General features: G+C 50.9%; 1 protein-coding gene across 1 annotated transcript in view; it reads right to left on the reverse strand.

Annotated features, from left to right (window-relative positions):
- The window catches only part of ATRN (attractin), a 166,607-nt gene that overhangs the window by 128,873 nt on the left and 12,759 nt on the right, over window positions 1–24,975 (reverse strand). The window lies entirely within an intron of this gene.

A 24,975-nucleotide genomic window follows, 5' to 3' on the forward strand; every position in this document is an offset into this window, starting at 1 on the left:
TAATGCAGAACCAGATGCAGAGCTCAGAGCAGCCTTCCAGTACCTCAAGAGGGCTACAGGAGAGCTGGGGAGGGACTTTTCACAAGGGCCTAGAGCAAGAGGACTAGAGGGAATGGACTAAAGCTTGAGCAGGGCAGAGGAGGCTAGGAAGAAATTCTTTCCAGTGAGGGTGGTGAGACTCTGGCACAGGCTGCCCAGGGAGGCTGTGGCTGCCTCCTCCCTGGAGGAGCTCAAGGCCAGGCTGGATGAGGCCTTGAGCGACCTGGGGTAGCAGGAGGTCCCTGCCCATGGCGGGGGGCTGGAACTGGATGCTCTTTAAGGTCCTTTCCAACCCAAACCATTCTGTGAGTCCATGAAATGCCAAGTTGCAGGCAACAACAACTAGAGATTATCTTTTCCTTTTTGGTCTAAAACTTTGTCCCTTTGAGAACAAAAAAGGAATCAAAGTGGACCAAGGCTTCAACACTGCCAGCACTTTGCAGGCAACCAAGAGTAAACAGTCTGGAAACCTGAGCAACTCTCACAAGCCAGAAACAATCTTCTGTAACCTGCCAAGATCTCAAAGAGCCTCTGCTCAGAAAACTCTCTGAACACTTCTCTCTGGAAACAATCATTCACCACAGAAATGCCATCCAGGGTAATGGAAACAAAAGCAACAAACCCATCAGAGCTGCTGCCATGTCACCTATCAGGGGAAAGAGCATTTCAGCATCAAGGTAACTTAATCCCACTTCAGCAAGGCAAAAACAAAACACAGGATTTGGTTTTGCCCAAATCAACATTGAATTTCTTTGATAAGCAAAGGAGCAGGGAGTGCTGCTGGACAAGCTCACCATGAGCCAGCCAAGAAAGCCAATGGGATCCTGGAGTGCACTGGGAAGTGTGACCAGCAGATGGAGGAAGGTTCTCCTCTCTCTACTCTGCCCTGGTGAGACCGCAGTTGGAGTCCAGTTCTGGGCTTCCCAGTTTGAGAGAGAACTACTGGAGAGGGTTCAGCAGAGGCTACAGAGATGCTGAGGGCCCTGAAGCATCGCTGTGAGGAGGCTGAGAGCCCTGGGACTGTTGAGCCTGAAGAGGAGCAGCCTGAGAGGGGATCTGATCAATGCTCAGCAAGAACTTAAGGATGGGGGCAGGCCTTTCAGTGGTGCCCAGCAATAGGACAAGGGGCAATGGGCACAAACTGGAACCCAGGAGGAAAAAATTCTCTGCTGTGAGGGTGCTGGAGCCCTGTCTGGGCAGCCCCAGACAGGTTGTGGAGTCTCCTTCTCTGGAGACTTTCAAAACCCAGCTGGATGTTGTGATCCTGGATAACCTGCTGTGGGTGATGCTGCTTTAGCAGGGAGGGTTGGGTTAGGTGATCTCCAGGAGTCCCTTCCAAGCCCCACCACCCTGTGACTCCATAACCTGTAAGTTACTGAGACTCCTCCCTAAGCTTCAGCAGCTGCTGCCATTAGACACATACAGGACAGCTCAAAGAAGGAAACAAAAATCAGTTGATGTCTCCAAGAGCAAAAGGCACAGAGGAGGTTAAGTTCTCCCACATGGTGCCTGGCAGGAGCAGGGCATTAGCAGATCCACACTACTCTCTAAACACACTGCAAGGCAGAGGGAAATAAATACTAAGCACAGAAAGCAAACCTAAGCTAAAGGCAAACTGAAACTGGAATCTTATCTTCACCTTCAGTGGCAAAAGCTAAACTGCTCTCAGGTTCTAGGAGAAAAAGCAAACAAAAGCCTTTGATCCTTCCAGCTCTGTCCCAGTGGCACTGCAGGTGACATTGGTACTGGTGGGCACTGAGAAGTAAGGACATGTCCTGCACAATGCTTGGGCTTTGTGAGCAGAGGTTCAGGCTGGGAATGCAGGGGACACTCCAGGAGCGAAGCAGCTGAAGGCAGGACAGTGCCTAACACACAGCCAGGTGGAAGAACACACACAAGGTCACAGGGTTAGCACCTACAAAGCTACAATATTGACTCTAAACCTCCAGGGTGGAAAAACCAATCCCAAGGGTTTGTATACAAAACTCTAAGATGTAAAAGCACAGCCCAGTGCTCAACACCCACAGAGCACTGGAGGCTTGCTGCCAGCTTTCCTAGGGGGGGCAACAGTGTTCTGCTGGGCTGCTGTCAATGTTTCACTGCTTTGGCAAGTGGACTGCAATATTTAGGAATCAAAGGGAAAAAAGGGGAGCTAAGGCCATGGTTTTGTAGCCAGGAGGTGTTAGGGGACAGGTTGGACTTGATGGTCTCTGAGGTCTTTTCCAACCGTAGTGATTCTAGGAAGGGCTCCAAACCTGAGTGCTACTTACTGCAGCTCTCTATATGACAAAGTGAAAAGGGAAGCAATGAAAAGAATGAAGCTCTCCCCCAAGAGAGAACTATTGTATGTTGAAGTTCTGTGTGTTTAGCAACTCCCCTCTAGATCTGGGAGCCCCAAAAAAAAGCACAGCAACACAAAGCCAGAAGTAAGCAGCAGCACCTCCTGGGTAAAAAGCCACAGAGGACACAGTCTCAAGCTGTGCCAGGGGAGGTTCAGGCTGGATGTTAGGAGGAAGTTCCTCACAGAAAGAGAGATTGGCCCTTGGAATGGGCTGCCTGGGGAGGTGGTGGAGTCACCATCCCTGGAGGAGTTTAGGAGGAGACTGGATGAGGCACTCGGTGCCATGGTTTAGTTGATCAGATGCTGTTGGGTGGTAGGTTGGACTCAATTACCTCAAAGGGTCTCTTCCAACCTGGCTAATTCTGAGTACTGGAGCACAGCAGCTGCATCCATGCTGTTAATAACAGAACCATACCAGGAGGGGGGATTTTTCAGTACAAACTAGTAGACACTGACAAAGTCCCTGCAGAGCCATGAACTGCACAGCCAGACACAGCCTCCAAGCCCTTACCTAATCCCCACCTCACAAAGCTAAAGCAATCCTCTTGCTAATAGCAGAGTGCAGAGAAACCAATCATATATCTAAGACAAGAGTAGCTTCAAACTTAAGAGAAGCCCAGTGGGGGGTGGGGCTGGAAGGCCCCTCTGGAGCTCATCCAGTCCAACCCCCCACTGATAAGGCAGGGGTACCCACAACAGGTTGCCCAGGATCACAGTGCCCAGGAGGCTTTGGACTTTCAGAGAAGGAGACTCCACCACCTCTCTGGGCAGCCTGCACTGCACCATGGTGCCTAGAGAAGCTGTGGATGTGCTCTCCCTGGAATTGTTCACAGCCAGGCTGGATAGATCTTTGCTCAACCTGATCCAGCAGAAGGTGTCCCTGCCCATGAGAGGGGGAGTGGACTAGATCTTCAGGCGCTCTCAGAATTGGCTTGGAGGCAGTGATGTGTGTGCATCAGCAGGCTGTGATGTACAGCAGCAGGGCTGGCTGGAGAGTTCTGGCACAGCCTTTTCACCCACACCAAACAAAACCCAACCCCAAAACCGCGAAGCAAAACAAAGACCAAAACCCCACAAACCATCACAAAAGAAAAGCAGCAGCCCAAACCAACCCCAAACTCATCCTTCTTCTCAAGCTGCTGTATGGAGAGACCCAGGCAAACAATGACTCTTCCTCCTCTCTGCTCTCCCCTGCCCCGAGTGCTGCTGCTCAGGCTCAAGCACAGCACAATTAAAAGCCATTGTCTGGGGTAAAGCTGAAGTGAGGCTGAGGGCCGTTCCGGCCTATTACCAGAACAAGGCTGTCCTGGCCTCAATTGATTGACACTTTCACTTTGTTCCATTTCTCTGAGGTTAAAGGCTCCATCCTTCCAGGGCTTGCTGCAAGCAAAAGCCCTAATTTATAGGCATGGAATAGTGAGCAGCCACAGAGGGGAGGAAAGAAAGAGATTAACAACATCTAGGCACCTATGGCATGAATTTCAAACAGCTCAATCCCCTCTCCTGCCACCCCACAGGTAGAGCTGGGGCCAGAATTAATGACATGCCAGGTCTCTCAGCGGGGAAGGCAGTGACACTGCTGCCAAATCAGCTCTGAGGAGGGTTTAAGCTATGTAGCATCAGGAACCTGCCCAAAGACTAGGAGCAGCCCCCAGCTGCTCCTCCCAGGACTTGTGCTCTGCACCCTTCCCCAGCTCTGTTTTTAGAATAAAACCTTTATTTAGAATACACCAGACCAGGTTGGAAGAGACCTTCAAGACCGTGTCCAATCCATCAACCAATCCAACCCACCCAAACAGCTAACCCATGGCACCAAGTACCCCATCAAGTCTCCTCCTGAACACCTCCAATGATGGTGACTCCACCACCTCCCTGGGCAGCCCATTCCAATGGGCAATCACTCTCTCTGTGTAGAACTTCTTCCTAACATCCAACCTGAACCTCCCCTGGCGCATCCTGAGACTGTGTCCTCTTGTTCTGGTGCTGGCTGCCTGGGAGAAGAGACCAACCTCTGCCTGGCTACAACCTCCCTTCAGGTAGTTGTAGAGAGTGATAAGGTCTCCCCTGAGCCTCCTCTTCTCCAGGCTAAGCAACCCCAGCTCCCTCAGCCTCTCCTCACAAGGCTGTGTTCCAAACCCCTCACCAACTTCGTTGCCCTTCTCTGGACACCTTCCAGCAAGTCAACCTCCTTCCTAACCTGAGGGGCCCAGAACTGGACACAGGACTCAAGGTGTGGCCTAACCAGTGCAGTGTACAGGGGCAGAATGACCTCCCTGCTCCTGCTGGCCACACTGTTCCTGATGCAGGCCAGGATGCCCTTGGCCCTCCTGGCTGCCTGGGCACACTGCAGGCTCATGTTCATCCTACCATCAGCCAGTACCCCCAGGTCCCTCTCTGCCTGGCTGCTCTCAGCCACTCTGACCCTAGCCTGTAGCTCTGTTGCTACACACTCCAGCACCTCAATGTCTCTCCTGCAGTGAGGGCCCCAAAACTCAACCCAGCACTGCCGGTGTGGCCCCCCCAGTGCTGAGCAGAGAGGGACAGAGCTGCACTACTCCAGTGCTTGCCAGCCCACCCTGCACACTGCCTCCACCAGGCCTCTCCTCCCCAGGCTGCTGGGGATTTTGAGGTCACTCTGCACCACTCAGGAACCTCACCCTGGCACAGAGGTCAGAGAGAAGTGCTGATCACTATGCTTAATGGCTTCTCTTTTCATCCCCTTTTCCATGGTACAGCTGAAGTGATTCTGGAGAGCTGCTTTGGTTCAGAACAAAGAGGGGATGATTGACACTGGATTTGCTGGGGGAGAGGTGGCTGCTTCAGAGCTAGAGATTAGCTTTGCCCTTCTGTGAGAGATATGTAAAAATATGGAAAGTGAGTTCCTGGCTGCTGATCAGAGATAAAGGCAGAGCCTGGAAAGCCCTTGGAGGTCTGAGGAACTGCAGCAGGTAAAACCTCTCAGTACAGCCTCTCCTGTCTGAGTCAGTACCTGCAGCACCAACACCTCCAAACCTGCCCACCCCCTCTTTGCTCCTGAGAGAGAGGTTCTGTGTGCTCCCCTGAATGACCATGGGCAGCCTGAGAGAAATCAGAAGGAACACACAGCTGCCTGGCACAGCTAGCCACCAGTACCTGTGTCACACTGCCTATCTTGACAGACTGTCCCAGCTCCTGCTCTCCTGCTGTCACCACCATTAAATGCCACCAGAGTTGTCTTGGGGCTGGCTGCTGCCTCTGCCATCCTCCTGCTGGAGCTGCCAGCTGCTTTCAGCACCATCAGCAGAGCTGACCCTGCAAGGGTCTTGTCCTAGGCTTAAATAAGCTGAGCCCTGCCTGGAGCTCCTCCCAGCTGTCTTAGTTAGTCCTTCACAGCTCCACCTGCTCACCCAGCTCTGCTGCTGGGGAAGGAGAGGAACTTCCAGGACATGGAATCTAAAGAGCACTCCAGCTCCTCTGTACAGAAGAGCTTTGCTCTCTGGCATACCCTACAAGCCCAGAAGCTGTAACAGCAAGTGATTTATACCCAGGGAGAAATCCTTTGACAGGACACCAAATTACCCAGCACTCAGGCAAGAGGAACAGTGAAGGAGAAGCCAGTTTCCCTTCTCCAATACCATTTCCTCCTGTCTGGGAAAAACCCACCCCTGTGCTGGATCCCAAAAGACACCAACATTTAGATGAGATATAAAGAAACCCTTCAGTGGGAGCGTGGTGAGGCATGGGAACAGCTTCCTCAGAGACTGTGGATGTCCCTGGGAGGGTTCAAGGCCAAGCTGGACAGAGCTTTGAGCAACCTGGTCTAGTGGAAGATGCAGGCAGGGAGGTCAGAACTAGGTGACCTTGAAGGTGCCTTCCAACCCAAACCAGTCTATGAGTTCAGTTGTTTCCCAACCACCTGCTGAGGGCACTGCCTGGTAATGACACCTCTGTTTGGACACACCAGGAACATGAGCTCCACATGAGGTGTTTGCCTCCAAGTTTCTCCAGCTGTTAAACTCACATTGCAAATATCCCAAATCCAGAGCCCTGCCTATCCTCTTCCTTCTTTCCAGCCCCATCTCAGAGACCACAGCACAGCAGAGTTGTTTCAGAACCTCAGTTTCTCTCTCTCCAGGCAAACACTACAGACTGCAGTGGGAATGCAAGCACTGTGTAAATTCTTCCCTCCACTCCAGTTTCCTGGGGCAAAGAATACAAGCTGTCATTAGCAGCATTACACCACAGGAGCATCTTCTTCACACTGGCACTGTGCCCCAGGAGCAGATCTCTGTGGCTTTGCTCTGATCTCTGCCTCCATGCCACAACAACTCCAAGCTTCATTATCAGTCTCTTTTTTTTCCCCTTCCAAACACTTTCCCCAGCACCTGTATGATCTGCAGAAACATCCCCCTGATGTGAGGCCACTTCAGCACGTCCCCCTGAAGCCCACCTCTGCCCAGTGCCCACACCTGAGCCCATGGGCAGGCAGATGGTGTACACCAGGACAGTTGTCCATGAAGCTGATCTAGCAGTTGCATTATGGTTTCCCCATCTGTTCACAAATCCATTTATTGGATCTTGGCCTAGTTCTCTGAAAGGAAGATAATTTATCTGCAAGTGCTTTGGAATGCCTGGAAAAACTCAGCTCCCATCCTCACTGGTGGTCCTGAAACGCTCGACTTGTAGTTTATAGCGGTGGCTGCTTCCTGTTAGGCAGGAGGAGACAGCAGAGCAGAAGCAGACAAAGCTCACACATCAGCAGCTCTGCAGCAGAAAAAGGAACCTATCAACCCCTCTCCCTCCCCTGCACACAATGAATCCACACAACCTTTGGCCAAGAGCCCTTACAAACAGTCTCACCCCAAACAAACTGCCTCAGCGTGGCCCCAAGTTCAAACTTCCTGCCCGACCAAAGGGAGGAGAAAGCACATTGTTGTGCTTGCCAGAGAGCCATCAAAGCCTAATGAGGAAAGATCTCCAGAGCCAGACAGCTTCCAGCAAGGTCCACACTGGAAGATCAAAACCACTTCACTGCATTAGATGATCCAGCCTGGCTTCAGGTAATGCACAAAACAAACACTGTAAGCTGTGCTTCAACCAAGTGTGTCTGCTGAGGAGGAAATCCTGCTTCTCAGCACACTCACAACCCCAAATCTCACTCATTTATCTTCTCCTTCATCTGTGTCCCAGTTCCAGTTTGCATTTCTCAAACCCCAGGTCCAACCATGAAGTTTTTGGTTAGTTTTCTAAAGGGGGTTGAGGGCAGGATCCTTTACTATTGAAATCCATCAACCCATTCTGGAGGGTCAGAGAGAGTCTCCTTCAAGGGTTCCCCTGCTCAAACCCTGACTACAAATCTAACCCAGAGGAAATTCTCCTTAGAATCTAAATCCAGAGGAAAGTCTGGTTAGAAACCACACCCAGAAGAGCTTCCACCAAACATCCAAGTTCAGTCATTTCTGTTTCCATCATCTGCACTCATACCTGCAAGCTTCCCACCTCATTTTAGGGTAAAACACAGGAACTGGGACAAATTCAGTGTAGCTTCAACAAAAAACTCTATGCACATCTTAGGTCTACACAGAGCCTTGAACCAGCTTAGCACACACCTAGGCAGTGTCTTTCAAGATCTTGCTAGTGTGGTTGGCCTCTCTTCCCTAGTGCCAGGGGATAGGATGAGAGGTAATGGTCTGAAATTGTGCCAGGGGAGGGTTAGGCTGGAGATAAGGAAAAGCTGCTTTGCTGCAAGAGTAGTCAAGGAATGGCACAGGCTGCCCAGGGAGGTGGTGGAGTGCCCATCCCTGAAGGGGTTCCAGAAACCTGTGGGCATGGCACCTGGGGCCATGGTTTAGTGACCACAGCGGTGTTGGGCTGATGGTTGGACTGCAGGTGGGGTCTCAAACCACCCAAACTACTCCCTCTGAACCCTGAAGAAGCAGGTCTGACCTCTGCTTTAGCTGAACCTCTGCCCCCTTCTGTCACTGCTGATCTCTAGGCCACAGGCTGAGAGCAGCACCTGGTAGCAGCATCCACAGGAAAGCTCAAGCCAAGGCTCAGTCACTTGTGTAGCAAAAAGAGAGACAGAAAAAGGGAAAATGACAATACTGAGAGGGGCTAGAAATAACTATCCCAGCCTGACCCACTTTCCTAACAGGGCCAGAAAGCATTCCTTCTCCTTCCTGCCTGCCATTCCAAACATTTCAGGGCTGCTACATATCAGTGTTACCTGCTGGCAAAACTGTTCCCTGGGAAAGACAAAAGTTAAGCAGCAGCTTGGTGTGAGGCTTAACCTCCATTTGGTCTGACCTGAAAACTGGATCTTGGCATGGATTTGCACAAGGGGTTGGCTTGGAAGGGACCTTCAAGATCATCCAGTTCCATCTTCCCTGGCATTGACAAAGACACCTCCCACTAGCCCAGGTGGCTCAAGGTCCTGTCCAACCTGGCCTTGAGCATCTCCAAGGAGGAGGCATCCATGACCTTTCCAGACAACCTGTCCTGGTGTCTCACCACCCTCACTGGAAAGAATCTCCTCTTCATCTCCAGTCTACATCTGCCCTAATCTGCTTTAAAACCATTGTCCCTTGTCCTGTCACTCCCAGTCCTTGTCAAAAGTCCCTCCCCCAGCTCTCCTGTAACTCTTTTCAGGCACTGGAGGGCTGCTCTAAGGTCTCCCTGGAGCATTTTCTCCAGGCTGAACAGCCCCAGCACTACCAGCCTGTGACCATAGAGGAGGTTCTCCTGCCCTCTGATCATCTTCATGGCCTCCCCTGGTGTTGCTCAAGCAGCTCCATGTCCTTCTTGTGTCAGGGGCAGCAGAACTGGATGCAGTGCTCCAGGTGGAGTCTCACCAGAGTAGAGAAAGGGAATCATGTCCTCAAGTGAAGATGATTAGAATGATAAAGTATGTCCCAAGATGCAGAGTGGCTTCAGGGAGCCTATAGAACAACAATCTCCAGCATTTCAAAGCAGGTTTCTGAAAGAAGTGACGTGGGGAAGGTCATGTAAAGAGCAGGGGATCAATAGAGGAGGAAGGAGGAATCCAGGCTGGGAGGTGTGTTTGTGGTAGCCTGGGTGTGTTTACATCGATTTGTTGCTGCAACACACTGAATATTCACAAGAGCTCCTACACCCAGCACACTACCACAGGTGGCACAGCTTTTGCTGCTTCTGGACACCAGGGACATATCAGTGTAACAAGGACAGCTAAGCAGCCAGAAATGAACTTGGAAGAGAAATGTTGTTTCCTTTATAACTGGTTAGGCTGCACCTTGAGTCCTGTGTCCAGTTCTGGGACCCTCAGGTTAGGAAGGAGGTTGACTTGCTGGAAGGTGTCCAGAGAAGGGCAACAAAGTTGGTGAGGGGCTTGGAACACAAGCCCACGAGGAGAGCCTGAGGGAGCTGGGGCTGCTTAGCCTGGAGAAGAGGAGACTCAAGGGGTGACCTTATCACTCTCTACAACTACCTGAAGGGAGGTTGTAGACAGGCAGAGGTTGGTCTCTTCTCCCAGGCAGCCAGCACCAGAACAAGAGGACACAGTCTCAGGTTGCACCAGGAGAGGTTTTGGCTGGATGGTAGGAAGAAGTTCTATACAGAGAGAGTGATTGCCCATTGGAATGGGCTGCCTGGGGAGGTGGTGGAGTCACCATCACTGGAGGTGTTCAGGAGGAGACTGTATGGGGTGCTTGGTGCCATGGGTTAGCTGTTTGGGTGGGTTGGATTGGTTGATGGGTTGGACACGATGATCTTGAAGGTCTCTTCCAACCTGGTCTATCCTATCCTATCCTATCCTATCCTATCCTATCCTATCCTATCCTATCCTATCCTATCCTATCCTATCCTATCCTATCCTATCCTATCCTATCCTATCCAACCCAAGTTTCAGCTGAAATACTGATCTGATGACACCTTGGTAAGCTTACTAATGAGGCAACTGCTCTTAAGGATGCCACCAGCACCAACAAAGCAACCTCCACAGCAGCCCTCATAGGCTCTCAACATCAAGTTTAAGCTTGAGAGAACAAGTTTGGTCCCCTGGAAAAAAAGTAGAGAATCACAGAGTGGTTTGTGTTGGAAGGGACCTTAAAGGTCATCCAGCTCCAATCCCCCTGCCATGGACCAGGACACCTCCTGTTAGATCAGGGTTTTAAGGCTCCATCCTGGATCTGGACACTTCCAGGCTTAGAGCCTCCACAGCTTCCCTGGGCAATGTGTGTGTGTCTCACCACGCTCATGAGGAAGAATTTCTTCCCACTATCAACTCCAAATTGTGCTAATTTCTGCTCTTACAGCAAGTTCTCATTTCCATATCCATATTGGGACAGAGCAGCAATCACTCCTCCTTCCCTCCCCTTACATTTCCCAGCTCCAGCCAGCTGTTCCTCCATCCTGTGGCCTGCTGGACTACATTCTTAATTGCAGCAAGAAGAAGCAGAATTGATTTGTAACCCCTTGCAGAAAAGCACCACTGGTATTTTCCCCAAATGAGTCATTTTTAATGAAAGCAATTTCACAGCAGAAAGCAGCACAGGAGCTAAGTATAGAATGCTTCGAGCACCCAGCCACGGCAGATGGACACAGAGAGCTTCCTCCAGAAGTTCCTCTTCGTTCAGTAGAGCAAACCTCCAAAATAGAGAGTAAGCCACAGCAGGCAAACACTGACACCCCAGAAATGCAAACCCTCAGCACTCCTCCAGCTGCCTGCTCTCACTCCTCTGATGCTCATCTACTCCATCCCCCACCCAACAGCCACACAGAGCGCTCAGCCCCGCAGGGAAAAACCTGCCACCAAGGTGGGAAATGGGGGGGAGGAGGAAACTGCTATTGATCTCTAAGGCTCCTCAAGAATTCATTTACTATCTGTCAGAGGTTAGGGCTAAGCTGGCCACCAGGGGAGTGCCAGAGGCTCTCCATGAACCCCTCTGCCTTCCCTGTGGGGAGGGAAAAGGAATAAGGGAGAGAGAGTGATGGGGTGGGAAAGAAACTAAGCCAGCTAGGATAGAACTGATAATAATCCAAGGAAAGAGAGACAAAGAGATACAAGCCAATATCCAACCCAACCCTTGATGGCAATGGTGGCACCACTGTCACCACTGATGCTGGGGGCAGGCACTGGGGAAGTCCCAGGCTGGACTCAGCAGCAGATGGGAATCAGATTCAGGAGCTGGATTCTAGAACTGGATGGAAGAATACATAGGTTGGAGTCAAAGGCAGAAGGGACAGAGTCCTCCTGAGACATCAGTCACTGGAGAAGAGGTTTGACCCTGGTGATCCTTCAGCTTTCTCCTGAAGATGGTGTCCATGGGCTGCAATCCCTTGTTGGTCAGTTAAGGTTCACCTGTCCTGTCCACTTCTCCCTGCAGGTGCCACCTCTGACTTACTGCACCCCAAGGAGGCACACAAGCTGTGGCAGTGCCCTTGGTGTGCCCAGGACCCAGACTCAGCCAGAGCCTTTCTGCAGCCCAGCCCTTGGCAGAAGCTCTCCCCATCAGCTTCTCCCTGCTAGGAGCAGTCCCTGGCTGTGCAGCCCTGCCCTGAGCTGCAGAAAGTGCCTCAGTGAGCAGAGCCTGAGCTGAGAAGTCAAATCCCTGAGCAGAACTGGTTCTGCTCTAGCTCCAAACAGGACACTAATCAAACACAGCTCCTGCACATCTCTATACTAGCAAAGCCCGGGATGTTTGGCTCAGCACCACAAATGTTGATGCTTAAGGAGGCCACTGCAATACAGCTGTAGGCTCAGTGAACATCAAGTGCTAAGGGAGGAAAGGCCAGACTTGACGTAGAGTTGCTTCGAATCATCTTAATCCCTTAAATGAAAACTTTCTGCTGCTGGCACAGATCACTTCAACCACACTCAGCTTACTCCACCAGCCAGACTAAGCTGTTCTACCAGCTTCTTGCAGGAATGAAGCAAACCCATGCCACTTGAACCAGCACAATGCTTCAAGAGCCAAGAAAAATAAACCAAACATGAGAACCTTGCCCTTTTCACATGAGTTTACTGAGGAAAGCAGGAAAGACACCCAGCAGCTGAGGGAGGTGAGGAGCTGGCATGGCTTTCAAGCCCTGAAGTGTGTTTGTCAGCCTCACTGGGAGCAGTAAGCATAAATCCTGCAGGGAAAAAGGGTGGCTTTAGCCACTCTCAACTGCTCTGCTTTATTAAATCTGTCTGCTCAATAAATTTTACAATCTCTATCAAATATTTCTTAACCCACTGAGACAGATTCTTGGCTATGACAACACCAAGCCTTGATTCCTTGCTGGGATGGAAGCAGCAGCAAAACCAAACCAAACCAAACAACAACAACAAATCACTTAAAAAAACCCCCAAGAAATCCCTTTAGAAGAAGAGACTTTCAAAGTGCATTTTCATCCAGCAAAGACCACGAGAAACCATTTTCTCTCCAGAGTAAGGGTTGGAGACTTGGACACAACGCACTCATTGGCACCTAAACAGCATTGATGGCTTGTGCCAGGGCAGCCCCAGCAGCAGACTCCTTAGCATCTCTTGGATTAGAGAAATCCAAGATGTGTTGGCATTTCTTTACAGGCTAAGTAGCTCTGGAGCATTTGCCTGTGACCTAGCTTGGTGGTGCAGGGAAGGTCACAACCACCCCTGGCTGACTCCTCAGCTGCAGAGGCACGGACCAGGGGTGTTTTGCTACCTCTTGTAGTAAAGCAGCTCCCTTGCTAATCACTACAGAGCAAAGCCAGCCTCCCTTGAGAACAAAGAAATAAATAAAGCAACCAGCTCCAGCAGATGGACTATTTGAGGAGCAGTGGGGTCAGCCTGGAAGGGAACACAACTGTGGGCGTCCTCCCATGCAGGAGCTCCGGAGGGGCAGGACCGCAGAGCTTGCGGCCCTCCGGCAAAGAGCGAACGCCCCGAGGGAAGGCGGAGCTGCAAAAATGATTGCTTCCACCTCCACATGCACCTTTCCTTTTGCTCCTAAAATGACTTAGAAAGAAGTTATTCTTGGACAGTGGCAGGGGAAAAAAAAACCAAAACAAACTGCAATTCCATCTGCTCCCACCAGCTCTGTAGCAACACACACAAAGTCGGTGGCTCCACACCGCTCCGGAGGAGTTTTGAAGTCACCTCTCGCTGCGCTGCCAAGCTGGGCAGGATTCGCAGGCCACAGCTCAACTCACTGACTCGGAGTAAAACTCCCACCTCCTGATTCAGGCTTCGGCCTACACAAGGATTCTTTCCTGGCTCTGGTAACAGCCACAGGAGAAGCATGTTTGCACAACCAAGGGGCATACAACGTTCACGTTAGCAAGAGAAACAGGAAAAGGTTTTGCCTCCTTCCAGCATTGCACATCTTGAGTGAATCACTGACAGCACAAGGCCTGAGGGGGTTGAACTGAAAGAGGGCAGATTTAGACTAGAGAGAAGGGAGAAGTTGTTAACTGTGAGAGAGGTGAGACCCCAGCACAGTTTGCTTGGAGAAGTGGTAGATGCTCCATCCCTGGAACCACCCCAGGTCAGGTTGTTTGGGGCTCTGAGCAACCTGCTCTAGTTGCAGATGTCCCTGCTGGCTGCAGGGAGGTTTGCACTGGATCACCTGTACTCTGCATTGGTTAGGCTGCACCTTGAGTACTGTGTCCAGTTCTGGGCCTCTCAGTTTAAGAAGGACATTGAGAGACTTGAAGGTGTCCAGAGAAGGGCAACAAGGCTGGGGAGAGGCCTTGAGCACAGCCCTGTGAGGAGAGGCTGAGGGAGCTGGGGTTGCTTAGCCTGGAGAAGAGGAGGCTCAGGGGTGACCTCATTGCTCTCTACAACTACCTGAAGGGAGGTTGTAGCCAGGAGGGGCTTGGTCTCTTCTCCCAGGCAACCAGCATCAGAACAAGAGGACACAGTCTCAAGCTGCACCAAGGGGAGGTTTAGGCTGGAGGTGAGGAGAAAGTTCTTCACTGAGAGAGTCATTTGTCATACTGCTGCCCAGGGAGGTGGTGGAGTCACCATCTCTGGAGGTGTTCAAGAGGAGATTGGACGTGGCACTTGGTGCCATGGTCTAGTCATGAGTTCTGTGGTGCCAGGTTGGACTTGATGATCTTTGAGGTCTCTTCCAACCTTAGTGATACTGTGATACCTTTACAGGTCCCTTCCACCCAAACCTTTCTGTGTTTCTATGATTGCAGACCATTCAGTGGAGGAACTTCCAAGCTGCACGCTTCCCAGCCCTACCCACAAACGTCTCGCTGCACCAGCAGGTCACTGAGTTCCTCTCATCTCCTGTACTTTAAATTAAGCTGCCAGAGATAATTTATAGAACCAGGAATGAGAAGTGAAACAATCATGGCAATGAATTCCTCTTTGACACAAGAGAAAGACAAAGGTACCAGTCCCTGGACAACAGTTTTCAGGAGCCATTCTCTTCTGCTGCTATAATTATCTATGCACAGGTTTAAATCAAAAGCTCCTCCTGCTGCTGCCTTTGTCACTTTAAAGGCAGCCAGGCACATGCAGTAGGGTTGAATCCACTGCTGGGACAGCGGAGAAGTTACACAGTGGACTCTACAGAGTTCTTTGGGGTTGGATAAGATGACCTTCAAAGGTCCCTTCAAACCCAAACCATTCTGTGATTCTACCATTCTCTTACCTATGAACTTCAAAACGTTTGCACTCTGTGCTTCAAAGACAAACCCTGTAACATAGCAGCTGCACAATGCTTCCTCAGAAACCTGACACATCACACAGCCAGCTTCAGAGCCCCTCTGAGCATCCCAACTACCAGAACCACAGGCACGTGGCTAGGTGTGGTCCCCACAGCCTGGGTTATGCTAGGACTCTGAACTTGAATGTGCAAAACTGCAACCATCAAAACCAATCACAGGTTGGAAGGGACTTTGAAAGCTCATGCAGTCAAACTCCCATGAAGTCAGCAGGGACATCTGCCACTAGAGCAGGTTGTTCACAGCCCCAAACAACCCGACCTGGAACGGTTCTGGGGCATCTATCACCTCTCTGGACAACCCAGACCTGTACATCTCCACCATCACTGTAAAACATTTCTTCCCTCTTCTAGTTTCAAACCATTATCACAACAGGCCCTGCTAAAAAGCCTGGTGAGAGGCGTTGAGCGTAAGTCCTACGAGGAGAGGCTGAGGGAGCTGGGGTTGTTTAGCCTTGAGAAGAGGAGGCTCAGGGGAGACCTTGTTGCTCTCTACAACTCCCTAAAGGGACGTTGTAGCCAGGAGGGGGTTTGTCTCTTCTCTCAAGCAACCAGCACCAGAACAAGAGGACACAGTCTCAAGCTGTGCCAGGGGAGGTTTAGGCTGGAGGTGAGGAGAAAGTTCTTCACAGAGAGAGTCGTTCACCATTGGGATGTGCTGCCCAGGGAGGTGGTGGAGTCCCCATCCCTGGAGGTGTTCAAGAGGGGATTGGATGTGGCACTTGGTGCCATGGTTTAGTTGTCATGAGGTGTTGGGTGACAGGTTGGACTTGATGATCTTTGAGGTCTCTTCCAACCTTGGTGATTCTGTCCCCAGCTTTCTGACCCACCCCTTTAAGCACTGAAAGGCCACCAGAAGGTCTCCCTGGAACCATCTCTCTCCAGGCTGAACAACCCCAGCTCTCTCATTCTGTCTTCCTAGGAGAGGGAATCCAGGAGCACCCTTCCTGACTCACAGGAAAGCAGAGAGTAAGGTGGTGCCCAGCTCTTAGAATGCCCCTTTGGGATGAGCCCTGGGATGAAGGGGAGCTACCAAGACAGACACCACCACGATGCCAAGCAAGATGAGGATGGAGACCCAACTTGTTTTCCTCCTTCCTCCCACCTGCACAAGCAGATGCCTTCCTGCCTGCCAAGAGCCCTGTGGTGCTATTTTGAGCTTTTTGCATCTCAGTATTTAATTTATTTATTACAGCCTGATTTGGGAAAGAGACAAAACCTGCTGGAAGAATGTGAATTGTGCCTAGATGAAGGCAGGCTGTTCAAAGTGGCTGCTGGCCACACTGTTCCATTAATTACAGTCCCTGTTTTAGAGGAAGTGGAGGAATTCAGGCAGATTCTCCTGCCCCACAACTCCTTCCTCTGGGGGTGTACTTCTCATCTCAGCAAGCTCAACAAGCAGACGTGCACCAAACAATTCTCACCTCATGAATTAACATTCCCCAGCAAATGCTGCCCTTCTGGCTGGAAAATTGCAAGCATATTGACTGATGGCCATTAGTTAAATATGAGAGGGCAGAAAGCAGCAGCTGCCACCCATTTCAGATGAGAGGGGCAGGAACACCCCAAAAGCAGCAAGGATCAGCAGCATTTAAACTCTTCCCATCAGGCAAACAATGAATGACATCACTTTCTAAATGAGAGGGCAGGTGTTTTAGAGAGAGAAAAAGCAAGAACTGATAAAGCCTGGATGCTCAGCATTTTGAAGAGCTGGGAGGCCCTACTGTAAAACTTTCATCTGAGTCAGCATTTTCTGCTCTGTGTGGCCAACAAGGACTCCAAGAGTGTTTCATGAACAGTAAACACACACAGTCCTTGAAAGCAGACAGGGCTCTGGCCAAAGACAATTACTAAACTAACCCACCCAGTGCAGGGCAAGACCTTTGACAACAGCCCCTGGTAACAGCAGAGAGCAAACAGGCCACTTCCACAAGGTTTGTACCTAGGTGTTTGTTGTTGCTTCCAAAGCCAAAGAGTTCAGCTCCTATTTGCATGGCAGCTTCACTACCTCAGCCAGACAGGACTTCACACTCTTAATGTTGAGTGGAATAAAAATCAATAAGTAATCCAGGCATGGAGAGCAGGTAGTCAAAGCTGCAGGAGACTCATTTGTTCTGGGTTTGGTTCAGAGCTGTCCTCTGCCTGCCATCCTCACCGCTCCATACTCCACTAAAAAGCAAACCTTATCCCACGGCTTCCTCGTCCTCTTTTCCTCTGGAGACAGAATTACTGCCACATGAGCAGCGCTGGGACTTGTCAACAAGCATATACTGCTCTGCCAAAGGAGCCCTGATACACCAGAACCTCTTCCAGCCACTAATTGGCTGCAGAACATTTAGTTCCCTCCTTGCCCCCACCACATCCCCACGGGCCTCGGAGGTGGCTGCGCTGGCAGAGGAGCCGCGGAGAGCCTCGGCGCAGCGTTGCGTAAACGCCGTGCGCCAGGGCAGGGCCACGGCAAGGTTACCCACGGGGTCATGCCAAACTGGAGTGAAAACAAACACTTTGTGACCTCAGGAGGAAGGCTGCAGCGACTGAAAGATCATTTCTCACCGTCTATACGCGTAGGGAAGAAAGCCAGCCCTGTGCAAATAGGGCTAGTTGGTAGCTGAGAGAAAGCAGAGCAGAGGGGCAGAATCCCCTCTCCCCATCTGCCAGCCTCACTCTTCTTTTGAGGCAACCCAGGATGCCACTGGCCTTCTGGGCAGCAAGTGCACATGGCAGCCTCAGGTCCAGATTCTGCCCTGGCCAGGAGGGTTGGACTGGATGTTCTTTCAAGGTCCCTCCCAACGCTTATCACTCAGTGATCCTGTGATTCTCAACCACCAGCACCCCCCAAGTCCTTTTCTGCAGGGCTGCTCTCAGTTTCATAGTGACTATTAAAGAACAAACTACCTGGATGGGAGCTGGAGAGCTCTAAAAGGGAAGATTGCCTGGCAAAACCTTCTGCAGTCGCTGGTTGCAGTCTGTAAGGCACTGAGCAGACATCACTGGGCCGTACAGCAAGCCAGGCTCAGGATCAGCAGGGGGCTGGCAGTGAAGGGAGCCCTCAGGCTCCCTGGATAAACATCAGGCCTTGTCTCATTTCCAGATTTGTTATTTGTTCCATTTTTCCCCCACCACAGGCTGAGTGTTGCTAGCTGCTTGGCAAAGTGCACCTTCAGTAATTGAAACACTAGTTTCTGTGAAGCACTGCTGAAGGAGTATTCCCTGCTTCTTAGGCTGAGAAGGAAGAGCTGCAGGCAAGAGCATTTGCTAATCAATAGACACAAAAAAGCTTAAGCACAAATAACAACCAGACCCCTAAAAACAAGACTAGAAGAGCCCTCTTTGCTAACAGGTGATTAAAAGGAAGAACACTTCATCAGAGGAGGATGATATTCCCCAGGAGATGCTCTTCCCAGTGCTCTGAATTATAATATCATTTCCCCTCCTTCTCCTCGCTGCCTTTTCGCTTTGTCTCCTGAAATGCATCATCCTGACAAACAACAACTCTTCACAGACCAATTACTGCTTCTGGGTCTTTCCTGTGTAACTTCACCTTACTGGGCTGCTTCTGCAGCAGGCTGTGAGCAGAGCACCACGCTGCTGGAGGCTCTTTCGCCCCCAGCCTGTCCCTTCACCCACCCTGCTTTTGCAGGCCGGCAGTGTGATCTCTGTGCCCGGGGACCACGTCACAAGTGACACACGGAGCACAGCTGGGCACTCTGCCCAGGCCACCAGTCAAAATACTCCATCAAGTTCCAGCTCCAACTTCTTACCCAACAAACACTCCCCTTTTAATCTCCACCTGTTTTGACACCTCATCAGCTGCTGCCTTTGGGTCAAGGTCTGAGCTAGAACAGGACATTTTCTGCCCAGGGATTTGACTCCTCAGCTCAATCTCTGCTCACTGAGGCACTTTCTGCAGTTCAGGGCAGGGCTGGACAGCCAGCAGCTGCTCCTAGCAGGGAGAAGCTGATGGGGAGAGCTCCTGCCAAGGGCTGGGCTGCAGAAGGACTCTGACTGAGACTTGCTCAGTCTTGTGTGCCGCCTTGGGGTGCAGGGAGATGGAGGTGACACCTGTGGGGAGGAGTGGACAGGACAGGTGACCCTCAACTGACTAACAAGGGATTGCAGCCCATGGACATCATCTTCAGGAGAAAGCTGAGGGATCACCAGAGTCAAACCTCTTCCTCAATGGCTGGTGTCTGAGGAGGACTCTGCCCCTTCTGCCTTTGACTTCTGAGGAGGAAAGGCTGAGAGACCTGGGACTGTTTAGCCCTGAGAAGAGCAGACAGAACTTGCCAATAGCTAAAAGGGAAGGGCCAAGAGTATGAAGGCAGACTCTTTTCAGTGGTGCCTAGTGAAAAACTAAGGGCAACAGGCACAAACTGGAACCCAGGAGGTTCCACCTAAATATCAGGGAAATACCTAATGGGATCCTGTGCTATTTTGTTTATAACAGCATCCCTTACAAACAGCAGAGCCACCTGGCAATTTCTGTCTCACATCAGGACTCCCTTTAGCCTTTGCTCTCAAGGTCAGGCTGGTGTCCCTGTAGGTACCCAGATCATCTTTCCCACACCTTTTTTCCCTTCCCAAACAGACACTGCACATCACTACTCCACAGTCCAAAGACTCAACTAATGTTACTTTCTATGACCAGCTCTTCACCCTCACTATTTTTAAAGCTCCTCTTAAAAGATTATGAGACACCTGCCCAAGGGCAAAATTCAATTATAATTACATGGAGAAAGGATTTGAGACTTGAATTCAGGAGGATGGAGGATATAACCCCACTGCCACAAACCTAACCAAAGCATGGAGATAAGGAGAGTAGCAATGACAGAGGCAGCAACGGCAGGAGATTGAACACATCCAAGTGCCAGGTGCTGCACATTGGCCACAGCAACCCCAGGCAGAGCTACAGGCTGGGGTCAGAGTGGCTGAGAGCTGCCAAACAGAGAGGGACCTGGGGGTACTGGTCGATGGTAGGCTGAACATGAGCCTGCAGTGTGCCCAGGCAGCCAAGAGGGCCAATGGCATCCTGGCCTGCATCAGGAACAGTGTGGCCAGCAGGAGCAGGGAGGTCATTCTGCCCCTGTACACAGCACTGGTTAGGGCACACCTTGAGTCCTGTGTCCAGTTCTGGGCCCCTCAGTTTAGGAAGGAGGTTGACTTGCTGGAACGAGTCCAGAGAAGGGCAATGAAGTTGGGGAGGGAACACAGCCCTGTGAGGAGAGGCTGAGGGAGCTGGGGCTGCTTAGCCTGGAGAAGAGGAGACTCAGGGGTGACCTTATTGCTCTCTACAACTACCTGAAGGGAGGTTGTAGACAGGCAGAGGTTGGTCTCTTCTCCCAGGCAGCCAGCACCAGAACAAGAGGACACAGTCTCAGGCTGCACCAGGGGAGGTTTAGGCTGGAGGTCAGGAGGAAGTTTTACACAGAGAGAGTGATTGCCCACTGGAATGGGCTGCCCGGGGAGGTGGTGGAGTCGCCGTCACTGGAGGTGTTCAGGAGGAGACTTGACAGGGTGCTTGGTTGCATGGGTTAGTTGATTAGGTGGTGTTGGATGATAGGTTGGACACGATGATCTTGAAGGTCTCTTCCAACCTGGTCTGGTCTATTCTATTCTATTCTATTCTACTCTACTCTACTCTACTCTATTCTAAATGTGGTTTGGCCCAGGGACCAGGAATCCCAGTGGTACACATCCTCAAGGCAGCTTTCAGCAAGGACTATTTTAGGGGGCACACAATCCAAGCGTTGTGAGCAGGGCTCCTACGCCGGCCCTGGGCACGAGTAATACGAGACGCACCCACGTGTGCCCTGCCTGCCTTCACGGGGCTCAGGGTGAGCTCTGCACTCCAACAGGCAGCTCAGCAAAGGACTTGGCATGCTCCACAACGCTGCTGTGTGCAACAAGGCTCCTTAAGACCAGTTGTAGATTGACAGCTAAGTCCCTGATTTGCATCAGAAGTCTGACAACACTCCAGCCTCAGTCTACAAGGGCCACAAAGTACCAACTTGTACTGAATCAATTAAGCATCAAAGCAGTTAACCAGTTCATAAATCAATCCTGTAATGCCACCCTGCATTAATGCACTCACAGAGGGTAGCCTGCTACACCCTTTGGAACTGAACCTTCCAGGGAAGAAGTCAAGGGACAAACCATGGCCAGGAAAAAAGAAGCAAGAAAAAGAAACCCCAAACAGATCAAGTGATGCACAGCAATGTCCTTGCCCCACGTTCGACTCTGTTGCCATTTGCTGCCATGGGTTTGCTGCTGACATCACCAGGAAGCAGAGCATGCTGCACCCTCTTCAGCTTCATCTACAACCTGGAATAAGGCTGAAGGTGACAGATCACCTAAACTACTCAGTGCCTACATCAGCATGGTCATCAGGCTGGAGGTGAGGAGGAAGTTCTTCCCCATGAGAGTGGTGAAGCCCTGGAATGGGTTGTCCAGAGAGGTGGTTGAGGCCCCAGCCCTGGAGGTATTTAAGCCAGGCTGGATGAGGCTCTGGCCAGCCTGATCTAGTGTGGGGCGTCCCTGCCCAGGGCAGGGGTGTTGGAACTAGGTGACCCTTGTGCTCCCTTCCAACCCTGACTGATACTGTGACACTATGATCTCCCATGCAGTGTATGGGCAGTGCTCCTCAAAAGGCAGCTCAGCACATTTCATTCCATTTCAGGGTGACAAAACACCACCCAGGGAGAGTTTGGCTTTACTCTATGTACAAGTGCCAGCAAATGGAAGGTATTTTACTTCAGGGTATTCCACTGCATAATCAGTTAGCCCTTAGCTCATAAGGAGAGGTCAGGAGGAATTCTTCTCTAATGTGAATTATGTGAAGTATCAAAACTGCTTTGGACATGTCTCTCACACTGCTGACCTGGCCTCCTTTCCTCCTTAGCTCCATCACTTAATCACAATATCATAGAGTGAAGAACATCAAGTGGCCTGCCCAGTAATTACTGTAATTCCACACCTAGGTAATTATACAGCTTTACCTGCACTACAGTGGTTATACACTTAAGAGGCACAGAGTTAACTGCCAGAAAAAGAACATCCTGACAAGGAAATGTAGAAATTTCCCACTCCTACTGTTTTCCTGCTGCCCAAAAGTTATAGAAAGCCATGAATGGACAGGGATGCATTAAGAATGTGGCCAGCATGTCAAAGGAGGTTGTCTTCACCCTCTGCCCTAGGGAGGCCACATCTGGAGTACTGACTCCACTTCTGGGCTCTCCTCTTCAAGAGAGACAGGGAACTACTGGAGAGAGTCCAGCTGAAGGGCCTGGAGCATCCCTTTGAGGAGCAAAGGCTGAGAACCCTGGGGCTCTTTAGCCTGGAGAAGAGCAGCCTGAGAGGGCCTTGATCAAAGCTCATCAATAGCTAAAGGATGAGGAGCAAGAGGATGAGATCAGATGCTTTTCAGTGGTGCCCAGTGACAGGACAAGGGGCAGTGAGCACAAACTGGAACCCAGGAGGTTCCATCTGAAAAATTCTTTGCTGTGAGGGTGCTGGAGGCTTGGAGCAGGCTGCCCACAGAGGTTTTGAAGTCTCCTCCTCTGGAGAGACTCCAAACCCACCTGGACATTGTGATCCTGGGCAAGCTGCTGTGGGTGCCCTGCTTGAGCAGGGGGTTGAAGCAGATGATCTCCAGGGGTCCCTTACCACCATACTGGGATTCTGTAAAACTGATCACAGAATCACCAAGGTTGGAAGAGACCTCAAGGATCATCAGGTCCAAACTGTCACCACAGACCTCATGACTAAACCACCACATTTTACCAGAGTTCATTTTTGCAGACACTGCCTACATATTGCAGGGCTAATAATGACCATGCAGGACCCAGGGAAAAAGCTTCTGAAAAGTCTGTTGGTACAGAGTGATTTCCACTCAAAGTCATTAGCAGAAAGGAGAGCCTCTGTCAGAATGCCAGACAGTCACTGTAGAGGGATCCATGTATTTATGTCTGTGTGCATATTTAACCCCATTAAAATTACAGCTATCAGGAGTGGTTTATTTAATTGGAGATTAAAGGGAAAGCATTTTATGCCAAATCAGTCCTGACCTGCTGTTAATCTTTAGCCCATCACAAGCCCATCAACAGACTCCCAAAGGGCTGCCAATGCTCAGCCTGTTTGTCAGCCACAGCCCCTTGTACCACTCTCACCACCACGTGTACATTAGGTGAGCTTAAAGGTTCTCCCCAGTATTTTCTGCTCTCCAAAGGAGTGGCTTTTCCTCTTCAGATATGGTAAAGGGAACACAGAAATCACTCCTAGTGGTTTATCTCCTCCAGTACTCATGGACCACGGCCTTCACCCAGCTACTCTTAAATTCTCAGTGTGAATTTGTTGCTTTTGGCCACACCACTCACAGCCCTGCAATGCTACCAGGCACCACAGCAGTCAGCAATTCCAGTTGTGTTTGCTGCAGCCTGTAAGTCTTTCTAAACCTGAACAGGAAGATTTCCTTCAGTGAACAACAGGACTTCATTTCCTATTCATTGGCTTTGCTACAGGAAAGCAAGACAGCCTTGATGCCCAAAGGAGGACCCCAGGAAGCCCAGCTGTGAAGTGCTGAGGTTTTGCAGATTTGATGTCTGTGACTCCCATCAGAACTTTAAAATCAATAGGGAATGTCCAAGGAATTCAAGTGGCAGCAGGAATCCGTGGCCACACACACTGTTGTTTCCTACAGAACTCCTTCCTCAGATTCCCAGCTGAAAGCAAGGAAGCTCTTCCCAAGAGCTGACTCTTTCTGTTAGCCTCCAGAGAGGTCAAAGCAAACTCTCTTTCTCAGGTAATGCTGGAGTCAGGGTCCAAAAGAAGGGCCAGAGACCTGGACCTGTTTAACCTGGAGAAGAGCAGCCCAAGAGGGGATCTGATCAGTGCTGAACAATAGCTAAAAGGTGGGAAGCAAGAGGCTGGGGCCAGACTCTTGTCAGTGGTGCCCAGTGACAGGACAGGGGACAATGGGCATAAACTGGAACCCAGGAGGCTCTACCTGAACATGAAGAGAAACTTTGCTGTGAGGGTGCTGGAGCCCTGCAGCAGGCTGCCCAGAGAGGTTGTGTCATCTCCTCTGGAGAGATCCCAAACCCACCTGGCCATTGTGATCCTGGGCAGCCTGCTGTGGGTGACCCTGCTTCAGCAGGGGGGTGGAGGAGATGATCTGCAGAGCTCCTTCCCAACTCCCACCATGCTGGGATCCCATGATTTAGCCCATGCTGGGATCCCATGATGTAGCCCTGGTTCAAATCCAAAGTCCCAATTCTATGACACTGTCATGTCTGCAAGGAGGATGCCACAGTCACCCAGCTCCAGGGCTCGAAAGCAGAACTGGAGACCAGAAATCAGCACTCTTTGGTGTCACCTTCAGGCACACTTCAGATGAAATACTTTGAGCATTTCATAGAAGCAACCAGCAAACCTTGAGCAGTTCTTCACTGACTCATTCCCTTCCCCTTCTCAGGACTGGCTTTCCCCCCTTACCCCTTTCCTATTCTTCTTTAGGAGCTGTTAAAAAGGATACAGGCTGTGAACTCCCTCCAGCTTTTCCAGCTGAAACACACAGTCCTGCTTTCCCACCAGAAATCCTAATCCCCATCCTTCCACATCCAAGCAGGCAGCCTGCACAGAAATTGCTGCTGTGCCATTTGCATTAGGGAATCAGGCACACACTGAGACATTTTTCATGCTCCCCTCAAAACCTCTGACAGAAGAGCTGCAAAGGATCCACAGACTGCTGTTGGAAGGTTGTGTTTCACACAGCTCTGAGTGTCCTCAGAAGGTCCTGCAGCTGGGTCAGGGCAATCCCAGGCACTGATAGAGGCTGGGCAGCAACTGGCTTGAGAGCAGCCCTGAAGAAAAGGACCTGGGAGTGCTGGCTCAATATGAACCAGCAGTGAGCTCCTGCAGCCCAGAAAGCCAACCACATCCTGG

This window comes from Melanerpes formicivorus, unplaced genomic scaffold (genome assembly GCF_026170545.1).
Source record: "Melanerpes formicivorus ecotype bairdi unplaced genomic scaffold, bMelFor1.0.p_v2 SCAF_18, whole genome shotgun sequence".
NCBI classification, from domain to species: Eukaryota; Metazoa; Chordata; class Aves; order Piciformes; family Picidae; genus Melanerpes; species Melanerpes formicivorus.